Source organism: Hibiscus syriacus, unplaced genomic scaffold (genome assembly GCF_006381635.1).
Source record: "Hibiscus syriacus cultivar Baekdansim isolate YM2019G1 unplaced genomic scaffold, ASM638163v2 tig00112382_pilon, whole genome shotgun sequence".
Taxonomy (NCBI): Eukaryota; Viridiplantae; Streptophyta; class Magnoliopsida; order Malvales; family Malvaceae; genus Hibiscus; species Hibiscus syriacus.
In genome coordinates this window covers 1601797-1620912 of record NW_024063318.1, presented here as the reverse complement: position 1 = coordinate 1620912, position 19116 = coordinate 1601797, and the positions used below count along the sequence as shown (strand labels likewise).

Here is a 19116-nt window from a genome sequence, read left to right as displayed (position 1 = left end):
GGGAGAAGAAGTTCATAACGAGAAGAGCTTGTACGATCTATCACTCGATTCACAGTATTTCAAATCAGTGACACCTCGCTTTAGAGATTAACATTTCAAATGGAGAATTCATTATGAGAAGAACTCATTCGACAGAGGGAGAACAAGTTCATAATAATAAGAGTTTGTTCGACCTATCACTCGATTCACAGCATTTTGAATCAGTGATGCCTCACTTGAGGGATTGGCATTTTCGATGGAGAGTTCATAATGAGAAGAACCCATCCGACAGAGGGAGAAGAAGTTCATAGTAAGAAGAGGTTGTTCGACCTATTACTCGATTCACGGTATTTTGAATCAGTGACGCCTCGCTTGATGGATTGACATTTCAAATGGATAGTTCATAATGAGAAGAACTCATCTGACAGAGAGAGAAGAAGTTCATAATTAGAAGAGCTTGTTTGACCTATCACTCGATTTACAGTATTTTGAATCAGTGACGCCACGCTTGAGGGATTGAGATTTCCTATGGAGATTTCATAATAAGAAGAACTCATCCGACAGAGGGAGAAGAACTTCATAATGAGAAGAGCTTGTTCAACCTATTGCTCGATTCACAACACTTTGAATCAGCAACACCTCATTTGAGGAATTGACGTTTCTGATGGAGAGTTCATAATGAGAAGAACTCATTCGGTGAGGGAAAAGAAGTTCATAATGTGAAAAACTTGTTCAACCTTAGCTCAATCATCGCAGAAGGAGGTGGATCAACATTCCAATGAAAGGGTTCATAATGAGAAGAACTCATCCGAACATAAAAGTGAAAAGTTCATAATAAGAATAACTTGGAGCTCAGAGATGTAAGATGACCCAACTGGATAAAATTGGTGCTTTATGTCTTCGCTCCATTATCGTTTCACAGCAATGAGCGAAGAGGGGCAGCTGTAATCACTAATTTTATCCCCCCAAAAAAATGCATTACAACCATACCATGCTACAACCAACCTAACTGCTGCTCATGCCCTGCTCCTTATCACCATGCCTTCCCATCCACCATGCTACTACCTCTGCAATACAACAACCACTGACACCAAAATTCAAAGCACTTGTCATGATTAATTATTTGTTTTTAGGGGTAATATCTACTGTAATGGGTATAAAACCCAAATGAAAGCAATGTAAAAACTCTATCAGTTCATCATTTGTTCAAGCCAATAAACAAGATTTTTAAGGTTACCTTTTTTAAGATTGTAAATATTTTTGTTCACTTTTTCCTATTTCTGAATCTCAGTAAGAAAACCTTTATTTATTTATTTATTTATTTATTTATTTTTCTTTTCTTTTCGAAGAACATTAAGCATAAAAATAGCGTTTTTAGTTTTCGAAAAAATCAGAACCACAACTAAAGTTATTTTTGCAAAAAATAAGAAAAAGAGGAAAAACGTTATCGTGCGACCTAAGCCTCATCGATGTTCGGGGAGTCGATTTGCAGATCCAAACGTTGAAGAAAAGCGTCTCGAGGAGGGGAGAATCATACTAAAATTTGGGTCCGATCCAACGACGGACAGTGGTGATCCGGGCGGTGGAAGTCGAGGGGTTCTCGGCTTATTTCGAGGCGTTGGGTTGTTTTTCACAAAACTGAGCCCGGATCCATGACCACCGCGTCAAGACGAGTCTCTCGGTAAATTTTGGTGGCCAACGACACTAGAGACGGTGGCAGCTGACGACGAACGTGACGACGACCGACGAGCGGTCGAAATTTTAGAGAGAGGGAAACCCTCTCTCTAAAAAAGTTTAAAAAAACAAAAAAATGAAATGTTTAAAAAAAGAAAAAAGATTGAATTTATAAAACAATTTCAGGAGAAATCACGTTTTAGGTCCCCCAACAATTCTCGTGTTTTTACAAAATGATCATTATAAGGTACCATTTTTATAATTTTCCATTTTTTGTTTGTGCATTGAAATTTTTAGTATAATTTCAGTTTAGTCCCCCCATTTTTAGCGTGTTTTTACACTTTATTCATGTGTAGTGACATTTTAATTTTTTTTTAAATTTTCATGGACTGATTTTTTAATTTTACCTTTTTATTTTAAAAGATTTTTTAGGCGTAAATAAATATTATAACTTTCTTTAGGTCCCTTTAATTTCTAGCATGTTTTGTATTTTTGTCCCTAAATCATATATTTTTATTTTGTTTCGATTTAGCCTTCAAATTTCAATTTGTTTTAATTAAGTTCTATTTTATGTTTAATTTGTTCCCATTTAGTTTAGTAATTTCACATTTATGTATTTAGGTCCTTATTTTATGTTTATTTTATTTTCATTCTATGTTTTACTGTTTTTTTTATTTGTTAGTTTATTTTTTTAATTCGGTTTATTAATTGCTTTGTTTCATGGTATAATTTCTTAAATTTAGTTTTAAATTACATTAACATTCGAATCAAGCTTATAAATTAGGATGACACTCTAGTTTAATTAGGGAGCAATTCGAGTCGAGTTTTCACATAAGATGCCCGATTACTCGAATTGATTGCTCGATTTTAAAATTTATCAATAATTAATATTTTCTAAAAAACAATCGGTTCAATAATTTAGATAAAAAATAGGTTTTAAATTAGTCCTCAATTTTAGAAATTATTAATTTAGGTCCTTAAGCTTTTAAGTCTTTTAGAAATCGATATTTTAGATCTTTCACCTTTTAGTCCCCGAACTTCAATTAGAACTTTAAGATTGACATAATTGAATAGGTTAAATAGAGCCTTCACTTTAGGTTATATTTCAAATTAGTCTTTAAATTTAGGGAATAACATGAGTTGACTCTCGCCTAAATGCTCGAGGAACTATCTCGATTATTCGATTCGATAATTTATTAAAATCAAATAGGATTAATATTAGAGCCTACATTTTTAGCTTTGAGCTTCTAGGTTCCTTTAATTTCATAATTTGACACCTTAAGCTAGAAAAAGCATTTTATTTACCTTAGCTTAATTAAGATTAAATAAAAATTTGTTTGATTGCATTGCTTTTTTAAAACCTAAGCCAATGTTCACTTATTAGGGAATTAATAGTATATCTTCCGTAAGTATGCTCAGGGGGTGACTACTGGTGATTCCCGAAATAGGTCGACATCCTTTTCAAAGACCACATCGTGTTTTCTAAAAATGAGGAAATATTCGGTTATTAGGCACAATAGCAAATCTCCCGCATTTACGCTTGGGAGCGAATATTAGCGGTTTCAATAAATGGAATACCCTTTTCAACTTTGCATCTGTAATGATTTTCAAATTAAATAAAGATCGAACTCAAAATTTCCGATTTTAAATATATGATAATCAACTAGGTACCAATATTTGGGCGCTTGTGGGGATACTGATCCTTTTCTACGCTAACTGACTCCCGAACCCGATTTATGGATTTTCGTAGACCTTAAAACTCGGTATTTTGATAAAAAAAAATGTTTTATTAATATCACCCGGATTTAACGGTGTCCCAATCGCACCTTAAATGATTGGTGGCGACTCCTCACATTTCAAAACATTTTTCAAAGAGAAAACTCCCGAGTCGGTATCGGTCTTTTCTCCGCCTGGACCAAAAAACGGTGTTGACAATTTTCAATTAATTTATAATATTAGTTTAATTTAATAAATCGAACACTTTGAGAAGGAAAAAAACAACCATAAGTTGATGATAAATTATAACAATACAAAACGATGGAAAAATGAGAAATAGAAGTAACAAAGTGTTTGGACCAGAAAAGAAAAGATCCACTGTAGTCCAAAACATGTCATTCTCAAAGATCCAATGGCAGACTTCAATTCGTCCAGGACTTGATCCAAGTGCCAAGAAGGTAGACTCCAAGCTGACGTGTCAAGGTGACAAATGGCAACGCCGTGTGTCATGACCATTATTTTATAAAACAATTAAATTTTATTTAAAAAAAAGATTATGACTTTAATTTGAAAAAATGGGTGAGTTGGAATTGATTTCAATTAAATTGAAAAATAGTTGTCATCAACCTTTGAGTTAGGTAGATCGAATACCTAAAAACGTCTTTTAAAAACAATTTTAAGGAAAATTATTTTTTAAGAAAAAAATGGTCTGCGTTTACCAAAGATTCGATTAAAATGGGTTCGGGAGTCGGTTACGCGTGGGGAAGGATTAACACCCCACAACGCCCAAAATTGGTACTGTGTCGCTTACACGTTGTCGTAAATGGTGGAAAATATGAATCAAATATAAAAGTTAAAATGTGATCCATTTATTGAAATTTAATTAATTTGCTTCGAATTAATGAATGTTAGGGAAAATTCTTTAATTAAAAAAGAAACCTCGAAATTAACAATCCTCCATTGAGAAAGTTATTTCGACTGTTTCTTATCCATAAAAAATATTCCCTCTGCGAATCAGATATATAAACAATGATATTTGTATACAACAAAATAAATTGGTTTAAAAAATAAATCAAATATACATTATATAATAAAGATTGACAAATTGCATGGAATGAAATAAATTATCATTTAGAGACATTCATTGCAATGTTTGATTTTAAAATAAACTGAATTAATAACTAACAATACAAATGATTGATTTCAAATTCGTATTTGGTTCGAATGTCATATTGTGTTACATCACTTCGATCAAGTGGTGCTCTCCACGCCCATTCTACAAATATCGATCCTCGAAGATATTCGAACAAATAACGTAAAATGATGACAATTAGATTTTTAACAAATTAACATAAATCAAAATTAAATAACATGGAACAAACATTGGTAATATATATATATATATATATGTATGTATATATATATATGAATATGCAAGGGTAAATATAAATTTATAATTTATGTATATAGGCATATATGATACATCACATGTATGTAATGAAATAAAATAAAAATAAATAAATTAGTACATGCACAAAGACATTTGAAACATAATATGTACATATTATGAATATTATAACCTAGATTAAAATGAAAACATGCAAGCATAGCAGACCAAAATATGAAAATTTCAAGAAAAAACTAAATGTAAAGAAATAAATAATCACATCACAAATTAATAAGTGAAATTAACCAATTAATCAAAAACAATTAATAGTGTAAAAATGACCAAAATATAAAAAATGATGAAATTTAAAGTTCAAAATAAAAAAAAAAACTGCAACTCACTTAGGGACTGAAATAGAAGAAAATAAAATACCATAAAACTAATAGAAACTTAATCAAAGATAAAATAACAGAAAAAACGGGGACTAAAATAAACTAGTATAAACAAGTACTGGTTTAGTATAAATAAAATAAACTACAATGGCACGGGCTTAAATATATACATAAACACACTTGTATGCAAAAGAGGACTAAATTGTAATACAGGTAAAAATAAGATGCTTAAAATGAAAACATAGCAAAAGCATAAAACAACATGAACAAAATGACTTAAAACGAAACAATAACAAATTAAGCTTCTTAATCATAAATAAGTTAAAATAAAATGGCCTACGTATCCATATAAACATAAACGTATATAACTAGAAATTTAGGACTAAAATAAAATATAAACAAACATGAGGCCCAAAGTCAAATATTTCAAAATTTCATTAATGACCAGTTACAAAACATTACAAACGTGGGGGACTTAAACTGAGATTTACCCCTTTATGCAAAAAATGCCTAGCCTCCCCTTGTTGAAACCGTGTCGCACAACAGATGGCATTTAACCATCCTTATAGGGTTATAAGAACCCTAAAATTATTTGCATATATTGATTGAAAAACAAAAGAGAGAAACTCTCTCCCCCAAACCCACGAGCAGCGCAGCCTCACGGCGTTTCCACTGCCGTTCTCGGTGGTTAACACACAAAATAACCACCCCAAATTACTTTTTTGCTTCCTATAACCTAAACCTCGAAAAATCTCAACCTAACCCTCAAAGACAAAGGGATTACCTTGGCTACTTAAGACGGATTTTTCAGCTTCGGTGGGCAGGTCAATGATCTCAAAGGTAAGGCTTTTTCGTTTCTGTTTTTTGGTTTTATCGATTTAAAAACTTTATTTTCTTCTCGGTTTTCTTTCAAAAAAATTTATCTCCCTTTTTCTCTGAAAACACCGAATGAATCTTCATTTTCTCTCCGTTCTGTTTTTATTTCCCTTTTTTGTGATGGATTTGATGATGATGATATCTAGAATAAGGGTATGGGTCTCACTAATTTTGCAGGATTAAATCCCGTAAAAATCGGGATTTAGGTTATATTTTATTTGGGGTTTTCAGACTTGGGGTAAGTTTGATACACTGTTGATGACATTTGCTTCACTGTGTGACCAGATTACTGATGACGGCCGGCTCAGGATTCACCATCGGCGGCTCAAGCATGGTTAGGAGATGGAAGGCCAAACGGTTGCGGTGGTTGGTTGTTGGATGATAGCTTTTAGGGTTTTAAAACCTTATGGTAAATCAAGTTCAGGGTTTGGCTGATGGGTGGGCTTATTGGGTTCTTGGTGGGCTTCGAGAATGGGCCCCGAGATTGGCCTACAAAATGTAACTTGTAATTAATAATAATAATAATAATATAAATAAAATAAAAAAAAGACCCAGACAAAAACAGGTGTCTACAGCTGCCCCTCTTTGTTTATTCTTGTGTTAATAAGAATATGGCAAAGACGACAAGACCACACGTTTTTGTCTGGTTCTCCCCCTTTTCTTAGAAATTAGATAAGGTTTGTTGTTGGGGACGACACTGCTCATACGAGATGAAGAGTTTGGGTCGTCTAAGGGTGACATGGTTCCTACGTGATGAGGAAATCTGGTCGAGGGATGACACTGCTCATACGTGATGAAGAGTTCTTGGCCATCTTTAGGAAGGGTGATAACTCGGTTCCTACACGATGAGGACAGGTGGTTATCTAGGGGTGACACGGCTCCTACGCGATGAGGATATCTAGTCGGGGATGACACGGTTCATACGTGATGAAGAGTTCTGGTCATCTTTAGGAAGGGTGATAACTCGGTTCCTACGTGATGAGGACGGCTGGTTATCTAGGGGTGACAGGGCTTATACGTGATGAAGAGATCTGGTTGGGGATGACACAGCTCATACATGATGAAGAGTTCTGGCCATCTTTAGGGATAATGATTTCAAAAAAACCCGACTCAAAGATGATGTTTCAAAAGAAACAGACTCAAAGATTGTAAATTTCGTTTCCAAAGAAACAGACTCAAGGATTTTTCTCAAAAGAAACAATCTTAAAGGTTGGTTTTTCATTAAAATTTGTCTCAAGAGACAACATTTGTTTTTAAAGAAATAGAATCATAGATATTTTGTTAAGAGACACAATATCAAAGATTTTTCAAAAGGAACAGACTCAAAGATTTTTCTCAAGAAAAACTGTCTCAAGAGAGACAAAACTTTGTTTCAAAAGAAGCAAACTCAAAGATTTTGGTTTCAAAAGAAATGACTCAAAGATTTTTTTCATGAAATTGTCTTAAGAGAGACAAAACTTTGGTTCAAAAGAAACAGACTCAAAGAATTTTTTCAAAAGAAATAACTCAAAGATTTTTATTTCAAAAGAAACAACTCACAGACTTTTGTTTCAAGAGAAACAAACACAAAGATAGGTTTTATTTCAAGTGAAACAATCTCAAAGATGTTTGTTTTAAGAGAAATTGTCTCAAAAGAGACAAACCTTTGTTTTCATAAAAACAGACTTAAAGATTTTTCTTCAAAAGGAAATGTCTCAAAAAGAGACAAATTTTTTTTCCAAAGAAACATACTCAAAGATTCTTTCAAAAGAAACTTTCTCAAAAGAGACAAAATTTTGTTATCAAATAAACATACTCAAAGATTTTTCATTTTGTTTTAGGTGAAACATGCTCAAAGATTTTTCAATAAAATCTGTCTCAAGAGAGACAAAGTTTTGTTTTAAAAGAAATAGACTCAAAGATCCTTTGTTTCAAAAGAAACGACTCAGAGATGATGTTTGTTTCCAGTTAAACAAATTCATAATTTGGAAAATTGTCTCAAGTGGGACAACATTTGTTTTTAGAGAAATTGTCTCAAACGAGACAAAAATTATTTTTAGAGAAATTGTCTCAAGCGAGACAACGTTTGTTTTTTGAGAAAACGATCTCAAGTGAGATCAACTTTGTTTAATGTGAAATCAAATTCGAAATTTGTATTCTCAAAGGAAAAATGTCTCAAACAAGACGAAATTTGTTTTGAAAAAAATAACAATCTCAAGTGAGATTAATTTTTGTTTCAAGTGAATCAAATTCGAAATTTGTATATCAAAGGAAAAAAAATGTCTCAAGCAAGACGAAGTTTGTTTTAAGAGAAAGCGATCTCAACTGAGATCAACTTTGTTTAATGTGAAACAAATTCAAATTTTGTATCTTAAAGGAAAAATGTCTCAATTGAGATGAAATTTGTTTTAAAATTCTCAAAATTTGTGGAAAAATGTCTCATGTGAGACATAATTTTACTTTAATAAAAACACCCTCAAAGGTGATAGATAGTCTTCTTGTTCCTATATGTTGAGGAAATGTCTTGATTGTTGACTTCAGGAAGTCAAATCATTGCTTCTTCAAGTTAGAGACATCTGGTCATCTCCGAGCTTTGATCAAAATGATGTATTTTTGACTGACTATCTTGGATGTTATGATGATGGATGTCAAGATAAAATTTATTTGATTTTTTATTGAATTTGTCCTCAAGAGAGGAAAAAATGTCTTTAATGCACACGATGATAAATTTTTGATGCAAAGATGCAAACTCATGTAATATGTATATATGTGTTGATGTATATATGCATTGATGTATGTTTTCTCGATCTGGAAGGAGAGTAGTTGCGAGAGCAGTCTTCACTCTATCTTTGATTCAATTTGTCTTCATTTCCACCAGGTTGTACTCTTGTAAACCTCAACCTGAGATAATTTGTTTCCTTACCCCAGCAAATTTTTTCCCAAGAATTGGCTTCCCTTGCCCCACTTCGATATATTCGTTGAATTCCAAGATATACTTCCAGAGAACTTATCTTGTTTAAAAATGTTTTTCTTCTTTTGAAAACAACTTGACGAAGAAAAAATATGTGATTTTTCATTGTCAAGTGAACTAAAATAATTCCCTTTCTTCGGCTTCACAATTGGAGCAAATCACAACAATATGAATTCATTGAATATAAAAAATCAACTGCTCTTTTAATCTTTGATAGGTACAAATCTTTGACAAATATCAAGATCGAAAGGTTGTTTTTGAGGTTGGCTACCTAAATTCTAAGGTTTGTTTCATCGATTGGTCCTCGTGAAGATCATAGCATGCCCATCTTTCTGAGTTTGGCATTTTGATCGAAGGCAAACAAAATGGCACAACTAGCATAGTTAATTAATAGACTCTTTGGAACACTTATATTTCAATTCTCTGAAACCTTCCATTTGTTCAAGCTTCGTAGACTTACCTAGTCAAGGTAGTGCAGAAATATCGGTCTCACAAGGAGATTTCTGAGTGCTCGTGTGAAGTCGACTATAACAGGCGTTCCTCAAATCCCTTAGTCCATATTCACTGAAACTCCTTATTTAGTAAATTTGATTTAATTTGCCATTGTTTGGATAGATGAATTCATCTTTATTGTACATATATTTTATAATTGCCTTTGTTTGGCTAGCTAGAGGATTCATGTCATTACAAAGTCTTTGACTTGACAACCACAGTGGAGCAAACACCGGATTGCCAAGTACCTGATCAATGTCATGGTTTGAATGTAATCTATTCATAAAGCCAGGGCTTTCGAGTTTCCTCTATAACCAATTGCTTTAGCAGAATAGCTCAGCTTTATTGTATACATATATTTTTATATTTGGGTATACAGATTCCATTTCTTAAGCTCACTGAGGAAAACCTGTTATAGCCCAAGTGTTTGTTGAAAGTCAGAAAATCTCATCGTTAGAGTTCAATTTCCAAGCAACTGACCTAAACTAGATTCACCTACTTGACCATTCCATCTGAAAAGACCATGATCATCATTGAACATCATTAACAGAAGTAGAAACTAATTAGTTTTGCAATCTTATGTGCTAGTTGCCCCATTTTATCTGCTCCTAACACATACCTGAATGCTAAGACTTTAATTGGTTATACATACGAGGAGATAATTAGCTCGGTCTCTGCAAGAGAGGGGTATATATTCTGGTGCATATTTAGATTAGGATCAAGGGGTCATTGTTTTGCAAGGTTTAATCTTGTTATTTGTCAAAGATTTACAACCTCAATTATTAAATTCTTTTAATTAAATTGATATTCAAAGAATTCAAGATTAAAATTTGCTCATTGTTCATTTCCTAAGAAGGAAGCATTTTATTGAAAATGTTCAAAAGTCAAGTGATTTACAAACATTTAAACATAAGAAGAACAAAAGAAAAACAAATTCAAACAAGATGTCATGTATGAAAATGCAACAAAATCTCCTGATGGATGCTCCGGCCGACTTCCGATCAGAATGCCCCATCACACATTGAACATTAATGCCCCTGAATCGATCAGATCTTGGATCTTGCGCTTCAATGTCATACAATTCTCAGTGGTGTGCCCTGAGCTCCCAATGTGATAGTTGCATATAGCGTTAATATCATGGCCTTCAGGATATGGGGTTTATCTTGGTTTAGGCCGAACTGGAGTCACCAAATTCATCTCAACTAGCGTTGGGAGCAACTCCTCATATGTCATTGGAATTGTACTGATGTGAGTCTTTTCATAGAATATCTTATGAGGTTTAGTCCCAAACTAGCTAGATAAGATCCCTCAATGTTAATCTTAGCTCTTTTCTCATTATTAGTACGGCTAGTGCCTCCTATCTGGCCATTCTTGATTGCTCTTTCGATCGTTTCTCCATACATGACGATGTTAGAGAAACTCTTGGTGGCAACTCCTGTCATGTAGTCGATATATGAAGACTTCAATGTATCAATAAATATAGTGATGAACTCTCTTTCAGTCATTGGTGGATGTACTTGAGATGCGACATCCCTCCATCTTTGAGCATATTGTCAGAAGTTCTCACCATTCTTCATCTCCATATTCTGCAGCATTGTTCGATCAAGGGCCATATCGATCATGTGCTTGTATTGACTCAGAAAGGCACTAGTCAAATCCTTCCAAGAGAGGATTTCAGTACGACTCAGTTGATTGTACCACCTTGAAGAGGGTCCAATTAAACTGGCTTGGAAGCAGTGAATCAACATCTGATTATTGTTTGTGTACCCAGTCATTCTTCGAATAAACATCGTGAGATGGGTATTAGGGTAACTGGTTTCACTGTATTTTACAAAGGCGGGCATCTTGAATTTGGGCGGAAGCACCAAGTTAGGAACTAGTACTAATTCTGTTGCATCCATTCCATAGTGAGAGCTCTGTCCTCTCATTCCCTGGAATGTCTCTCTACACCACTGTTTCAGATTCTCCGGGATCTCATTGTTGGCTCTCTTCATCTTATCAGAATTTGGCATGTTGTGATTAGTAGAATTACCTTGAGGATTTAGCACAGTTACATGAGTTTTAGTGGTGGAGAAGTGTGCTTGATGGCTAGAAATCTTGTGGGGTGAAATAATTATTTGGGGACTAACATGGGCTATCACACATTCAGAGTTTCCTCTGGTCTAGGAAATCTTCTCTTTGCCTCTTTCTTGGTTGAGCCCAGCCAACTTTGCTACCATTTGATCCATTAGGTCAATTTGATTTTGCAAGATACGGTCAATGGTGGCCTTTTGTACCTGCTCCATTTTAACTTCCCACTCTGCTTGCATCTTTTACAAACTCTCTTCCAGCTCTTTCTTCAGGTGCTCAAATTTTCCATCCATTCTCAGTACTGTGCGAATGCAGTTGCACAGTTAGAAACGCTTCCTCAAAGTTTCCCACAAGGTATGATATATGCATGTAAAATGCTTAAATGAATGTTATGAAAAATGCGATGATATAAATGCAAATGAAAAAATATTGATCCCAACGATGAATATTTTAGAACAATTTTCACCAGAGGTGAAAGATTTCACATTACAAGACAGTCCACTTTACAGACATGCCTTCGCATAGATGTTGAGTTTGAAGTGGATAATTGCTTCGTCTTGGATCTTCATCCTAAAAAATGATATCCCTCAATGCTCTGTAACCTAACTCAGTTGATGCCCCTACAGTGTTGAAGTCAGTGCATCGCTCTTTGATGACTAACGATGAAATAATTATAGATGATAATCTATTGTTTGATTACTCTTCAGATCAGTTGATCATCTTTCATGTCTCGAATGTTCCACGATCTTCGAGCTCATTGCTTCGTCTCAGATCTTTGTATTTGGAAATGATGCCCCTAAATGATATGTAATTCGTTAATGCTTTGACGATGCTGAAGCCAGTGCGTCGATCCTTGATGACTAGAGATGACATGATTGTAGATAAGACTCCACTACTGGATTTCTCCTCGAATCAATGGATCATTTTAGTCTCGAATGTTGTACGATCCTCGAGCAAGTCTCCTTCTTATACTATGAACCATTTTCAGCCCTCGATGAATGTTTGTGTATGCGACTGCTTGATTGAAATTTTTTATCTCTCCTTATGAAAATTTCTCTTGAATATCCCCTTGCGGATCAAAATTTTCGCATTATGTTATGTTGATGCAATGCAATGCAAAGAAGAATGAAAAATAACACAAACAAAATAAACGAAATAAGTTAGTGTGCACAAAAAAGGAAAAAAAAATTAGTTAGTACAGGTAAAACAATCGATACATGTAAAAATGTTATTCAAAGATGAATTAACACCTACCTCGTCATGATATCTACCCGAACATGCTTTTAATAGATAACAATCCTACCCGGACATGCTTTCTACCCAGAATGATCTATTTTCAAGAAATTGGTCCTAACCGCATGTTATCTAGTTCGCATGCTTTTGTTCGAAAAAAAATATTCTACGAATTTAAAGCAAAAGGTAAAAGTTTAGAGTCGTTCCTCCTTCGTGTACACCTATTTTGGGTACCTACTAACAGACAAAGGTTCAGTATGACTATACCTAGGGTGATCGTTCTACGGTTCACTATATGCATGGTTTCGGCTCTAATGGGAAAAAGGGACTCGAATTGTCCTTGATGTTGGTGCCCCCTTGGGCTGCCAAACCCTTGATCCTCACCCATTATAGGTTTCAAACGGATCGAGTTCAATTCGAGAGGATTCACAGCCTTATACCCATACGAGGAATAAATCCCTACGAAGGTATAAAGTGTTTATCCCATGGGTTATTTGCTAAAACTCATACAAAGAATAAATTCTTACGATAGTAAAGCAATCACCTGACTAATTTGGATCGAAGCTCGTGACTAGAGCTTATGTTATGTGAATGCAGTGATGTGTATGAGGAGGAACATACCTACCTTCGACTCAAAAGGAAAACAAAACAAGGAAAAAATGATAAAATCTTGACAAAGCTGAAAGCCACAAATAAAATGTTAGTATGACAAAAAACGAAGCAATTAAAAATTTCCATAAACGGATCATAAGTTAACTATGTACTCAAACTTATAATTTCCACTTACGCATGGGGAAGGATTAACACCCCACAGCGCCCAAAATTTGTACTGTGTCGCTTACACGTTGTTGTAAATGGTGGAAAATATAAATCAAATATAAAAGTTAAAATATGATCCATTTATTGAAATTTAATTAATTTGCTTCAAATTAATGAATGTTAGGGAAAATTCTTTAATTAAAAAAGAAACCTCGAAATTAACAATCCTCCGTTGGGAAACTATTTCGACTATTTCTTATCCATAAAAAATATTCCCTCTGTGAATCAGATATATAAACAATGATATTTGTATACAACAAAATAAATTGGTTTAAAAAATAAATCAAATATACATTATAGAATAAAGATTGACAAATTGCATGGAATGAAATAAACTATCATTTAGAGACATTCATTGCAATGTTTGATTTTAAAATAAAATGAATTAATAACAAACAAAATACAAATGATTGATTTCAAATTCGTATTTGGTTCGAATGTCATATTGGATTACATCACTTCGATCAAGTGGTGCTCTCCACACCCAATCTACAAATATCGGTCCTCGAAGATATTCGAACAAATAACGTAAAATGATGACAATTAGATTTTTAACAAATTAACATAAATCAAAATTAAATAACATGGAACAAACATTGGTAATATATATATATATATATATATATATATGAATATGCAAGGGTAAAAAAAAATTATAATTTATGTATATAGGCATATATGATACATCACATGTATGTAATGAAATAAAATAAAAATAAATAAATTAGTACATGCACAAAGACATTTGAAACATAATATGTACATGAATATTATAACCTAGATTAAAATGAAAACAAGCAAGCATAGCAGACCAAAATATGAAAAGTTAAAAAAAAAACTAAATGTGAAGAAATAAATAATCACATCACAAATTAATAAGTGAAATTAACCAATTAATCAAAAACAATTAACAGTGTAAAAATGACCAAAATATAAAAAAGGATGAAATTTAAAATTCAAAATAAAAAAATTGCAACTCACTTAGGGACTAAAATAGAAGAAATAAAATACCATAAAACTAATAGAAACTTAATCAAAGATAAAATAATAGAAAAAACGGGGACTAAAATAAACTAGTATAAACAAGTACTGCTTTAGTGTAAATAAAATAAACTACAATGGCATGGGCTTAAATATATACATAAACACACTTGTATGCAAAAGAGAACTAAATTGTAATACAGGTAAAAATAAGATGCTTAAAACGAAAACATAGCAAAAGCATAAAACAACATGAACAAAATGACTTAAAACGAAACAATAACAAATTAAGCTTCTTAATCATAAATAAGTTAAAATACAATGGCCTACGTATCCATATAAACATAAACGTATATAACTAGAAATTTAGGACTAAAATAAAATATAAAAAACATGAGGCTCGAAGTCAAAGATTTCAAAATTTCATTAATGACCAGTTACAGAACATTACAAACGTAGGGGACTTAAACTGAGATTTACCCCTTTATGCAAAAAATGCCTAGCCTCCCCTTATTGAAACGGTGTCGCACAACAGATGGCATTTAACCATCCTTATAGGGTTGTAAGAACCCTAAAATCATTTGCATATCTCGATCGAAAAATAAAGGAGAGAAACTCTCTCCCCCAAACCCACGAGCAGCGCCGCCTCACGGCGTTTCCACCGCCGTTCTCGGTGGTTAACACACAAAATAACCACCCCAAATTACTTTCTTGCTTCCTATAACCTAAACCCCAAAAAATCTCAACCTAAAAACCAAACCTTCAAAGACAAAGGGATTACCTTGGCTGCTTAAGACAGATTTTTCAGCTTCGGTGGGCAGGTCAATGGTCTCAAATGTAAGGCTTTTTCGTTTCTGCTTTTTGGTTTTATCGGTTTAAAAACTTTATTTTCTTCTCGGTTTTCTTTCAAAAAATTCTATCTCCCTTTTTCTCTGAAAACCCCGAATGAATCATGCTTAAGATGGATTTTGATGATGAAAAAATGTCTCATTGATTTTGCAGGATTAAATCCCGTAAAATTCGAGATTTAGGTTATATTTTATTTGGGGTTTTCAGACTTGGGGTAAGTTTGATACACTGTTGATGACATTTACTTCACTGTGTGACCAGATTGCTGATGACGGCTAGCTTAGGATTCACCATCGGCAGCTCAAGCATGGCTGGAAGATGGAAGGCCAAACGGCGACGGCGGTTGGCTGTTGGATGATAGCTTTTAGGGTTTTAAAACCCTATTGTGAATTGGGTTTAAGGTTTGGCTGATGGGTGGGCTTATTGGGTTCTTGGTGGGCTTCGGGAATGGGCCTCGGGATTGGCCTGCAAAATGTAACTTGTAATTAATAATAATAATAATAATATTATAAATAATAATATAAATAAAATAAAAAAAGACTCAGACAAAAATGGGTATCTACACCGTGATTAATCTTGGATTTGCTTCTAACAACTAAAATATCAACCTCGTAAAACCTAACCTTGGGAACTAACTGACAATAATAGAGTAGGTACGTATAAACTCTGATGGCACGATACCAATTTGGTCACATTTTCGCTGTTGATCCCTTTGACTTCTCCGATCATGATCTCCTTCTTTGACCCCTTCACAGTTTTCGTCGTCCTTACCGTCACATTGTGGCCTAACACCGAGGTGGCGAAGTCAATCATGTCCTCTGCCGACCCAACGCACAGCTTCGTCTCACCACGGCTCGCCGGCCGCTCACATTCCGCCAATGCGTTCACAAGCACCAGTTCCATGGTCGTCCCAAAAATTTTCTTAAGCTCGGATAAGTGTGAGGTCAAAAACGGTATTTACTCGAAATCACCCGGGGCAAAAATGACCTTCGGGGCATCTTATCGACAATATCGGGCATAACCATGACATTCCCTTCCTTCAAAACGGACTCCCTAAAGAATTTACCCGGTTCAACACATCTTTTCACAGGAATGCCACTGGCCGGCGATGAGGTTGTTTCTTTGGAGCTCGAGTTCGAGTAAACGGCAAACGAGACACCCTTTTATGCATAATCAACGAACGATCGAGCCAAGTCGTACAGTTTGAACCCAATCGTGGTTGAACCGGGGGATCCTTTACCATATTCTTTGAACGAAGTAAATGCCGAATTGCGAAAAATAATCTGAATCCCTTGCGTAAGACTGAAAAGAATCGTCTCCCACATTGGCTGAATCTCTGTAGCCAGTGAAACTATCAATCCCCAGCTTAGTAGCTAAACCATACGTTTTGAAGCTGTTGTGGGGATTGTTACCTGAGTCACCATAGGCTGTAAAATTTAAATGAGTCGTTTGCTGACTCCCCCAACACCCCGTACCCCGTAAAACTCGACCCGATGGTGTTGGCGTTACCACTGTAACTTGTGAACTCGGTCGGATCTGACTTCCCCTTCTTCCCGTAATTGTTGAATGCTTGGGTGCCTGAGTTTGTCTCGGAGCTGTAACCCGAGAAAGAGAGTTTATGTTTGGTACCGCCAGAGTCATAGCTGGTGAAACGGAGGTTCGGCACTTTAACTCGTTCCTGATAGCTGTTGAATCCACCGGAGCCGCCCGTGGCGCCGGAGCCGTAGTTGGTGAAGTTATCAACAGCGACGTTGGCATCTTTGACATAGCTATTGAACTCTTCTCGATGTCCGTTTGATCCCCCTCTGTATTTTTTAAACGATTCGTTGGGAGTATTCAGCCCATCGGAGTAGTTCTTGAACGAGTCGACCCCTCCGCGTCTCGACGTGCCACAACCCTTAAAGCTTTTACTCGAATAAACTTCAAAATCCGCTTCCTGTTGCCCTTGGCTACGGCATCCAGTATCGAGGATTCGTCCCGGAACAAACAGAAAAGATCGGCCAATGAATAAAAATCAGCAATGTGGGAAGACAAAGAGTTATCATCGGCGATGGTGGGTTTGGCAGAGTCAACAGCGCTGAGTGGAGAAGCTTTGGAGACAAAAAACGGTGACTTCGTAAGAGTGTTGGAAATGTGGCTGCTCCAGTAACGAATCAATGAAGCTTTGGGTGTAAATGGGTTCACCTTGGCCTGGCCTGTACTTGTACTACAAACAACGTGCACCACCTGGAAATAGAACAAAATTAAAAGCCAAAAGAAAAAAATCATACTTGAGAATAGTTTTATAAAAATTCTAAATCATTATTTTTAGAGCTTATTCAGTATTGTGAAATTTCTCATATCATTATTTTAAAATCTGTTTAAATTACATAAAGACTTTTTGAATGCATACTTTATCTTCATACTTGTAGATCTGACATTATGAATAATCTTATGAAAGAAATAAAAAAAATCAATTGATTTTATCACATCATTATATGTTTTTAGATCTTTTTTAATATTATATATTACTAAGAATTTTTTTAAGAAAATAATTGTTGAGTTAATCGATCGATGAAATCGGCCAAGAGGGGGTGAATTGGCAATAAAAATTTTGGTGGAAGCTTTTGAAGAAAATTGAAAGTAATTGCACAGCGATATACAGTGGTTCGACTTTATCAACCAAAGTCTACGTCCACTACCTTAGCTATCACACTAAGGATTTTCCAACAAATTCACTAATTTGTCTTTCTTTTGAGGTCAAAGAGATAACCTTACAACTCCCTCAAGAATATACACCAATTCTTGAGAACACTCTTTTCTCAAAGAGAATATTACAAATTTGCAAACTTACAAGAAAAACCTCACAAGGTAAATATGTTTGCACAATTCTAGAACAAAGAAAGAACACTCAAGAATAAATACAATTGAGCACAATAAGTGTTCTTGAAAGCAAAATGAATATTGAATGAAAAATAGACTTGAAATGCTCAAACTTGAGGTTTGATGCTTTCTCTTTGATTCTCTCTTATTCTAGTTGCTTGTTGTTTCTTGTTATTGATCAATGGCTTCTAAGCTTGTTTAAATACACCTTGAATCACTTCTGAACGTTGGGGATGATTAGTGGAGTCAATAGAGCCGTTTAAGTGTGAAAACAATTAATTAAAGCAATTGGGAGCGACAGTGCATCAGTGTAAAATTCAAATATTTTGACCGTTGGACCCTTAGTGCATCGGTGCACTAAGAGTGCAACGATGCATCAAGTGCATTCGATGTTTCAAAATAGCCAGAGTGCATCGATGCATGGTTGGTGCATCGATGCATCAAATGCATTCGATGTTTTCATAAAATCCTCAGTGCATCGGTGCATGGTAAGTGCATTGTAATATCCCGAAATCCGAGTCAGTGACTAAAATGAGAATTTTTGAAATTTGGTGATAAAAGTAAAATAGTTTAATGCTTTAATGACTTATTGGAAATATAGTTGAAGGTTGTTTGGTAATTATTGAATGAATTAAAGGGCAAATTGGTCATTTGATAAGAAAGATATTTTTCCCCTTTTATAAGAATGAAACACGTGGGGGAAAAGAAAGAGTTATCTAGGAAACTCTCTTCTTCTTCTTCTTCCTCTCGTATCTCCAAGCTCAAAGGTAAGTTTGTGATTTCTTGATTATTGGTTGATTTAAAGGTTGGGTTATGATCACTAGATGATAATTAAG

At 34.6% G+C, this 19116-nt stretch overlaps 1 pseudogene; it reads right to left on the bottom strand.

Moving 5' to 3' along the window:
• Positions 1–984: 984 nt before the first annotated feature.
• Positions 985–17686, bottom strand: LOC120178787 (annotated as a pseudogene).
• Between the last annotated feature and the right edge of the window lie 1430 nt (positions 17687–19116).